Here is a 1,401-nt window from a genome sequence, read left to right on the forward strand (position 1 = left end):
CTGACTTGGTTATTTTTGTATCATTTCAGGGACTGAGTTTCCCTTGTCACAGTCGAACCAACACATATGGACATTATTTATAATAAACTCCAATGGCTCCATAGTTTTGGGTACTTGAATCACAGTGTTAGAGATGGGCTTAACTGTGGCTAACGTTTGATAATATCATGTCATGTTTCTGTTTGTACAGCAAAGAATTACTTCTATAAACCTGTATATTATCTTCTGTACAATGTGTTTACAGTCTGCCGTCCATGAGGACCTGCTGATAACTGGTGTTCCTGGCGGGAGAGACCGGACCCTTGAGGCGGCTGGTCACAAACCCTGGCACCGGATCAGAACCCTGGATCCGGAGCCGCTGCTCTTCCTTCCCGAGTCGCAACTAGGACCGAACCACGAGGGACAGAGACTCCACCACCACACAAAACACAACCAGTGGACAGGTGGACTGAACAACCTCAGTCCTGGTGGTCATCAGAGAGACGGAGGCTCCAGTCAGGGATCCAGTCTGCAGCCCAGACCCTTCTCTTCACAGTCTCAGTGCAGGGATGGAGCAGGGCCTGGGGCTGATAGAGATAGACCCTCCTGTTCCTATGATACAAACACCACAGTATCCATGATGAACAGAGCAGGTCAACCTGGGCTTCAGCCTTCACAGAGAGTGGTGGGAGATCCCCCTGGGCCTGGGTCTAGCCTTCCTCAGCTGCTTCATAGTTACCCCACGAATACAGACAGGGTCAGTATGGACAGTCACCACAACAGGTACCTAGCCTATAACACAGCACACAATCCCAACAACACCCAAACAATGGCTCCATGTCATGGAGGGCTCTCTGGTGTCATTGGGTCAAAACGTGGGAGCCCGAGCATTGGGACGGATGCCGACAAGCCATACGCCTGCCCTACGTGTGGGAAGCGATTCGCTAAGGCAAAATATGTGAAGCAGCACCAGACCGTTCACACCAAGGACAACTTCAAGTGCAAACTATGTTACAAGAGCTTCTCCTTCCTAAGTAGCCTTATCAGACATAGGAATGTCCACAACAGGGAGAAATCATAGCTTGAGATGTATACGAGTGATGTCTGGGAACTCGTTTTTTATTTCGATCCCTCAGTTGAGCATCTGGATATGCTCACACTCTCACATGATACAGACTTGTTTGGTATGCTGGCATAGCCAAAACACTGTCATGTTATTGAAGAGTAAGACTATATTTCCCCTCTGAATGTGTTTTTTCTTATGTTCTATTCATAAAATACTTTTTTATAACATCTTTATAACAAGTCAGGTGAGATGAGATGACCCTGAGGTCATGCTTTCATTGGGGAAGAGGTCCAAAGACAACCCCTTACTGTGTCCCTTTCCCCTATTGCCCTCCCATGGCACTGGGTAGTAGGTAG

The sequence above is a fragment of the Salmo trutta genome, chromosome 4, assembly GCF_901001165.1.
Source record: "Salmo trutta chromosome 4, fSalTru1.1, whole genome shotgun sequence".
In the NCBI taxonomy this organism is placed as follows: Eukaryota; Metazoa; Chordata; class Actinopteri; order Salmoniformes; family Salmonidae; genus Salmo; species Salmo trutta.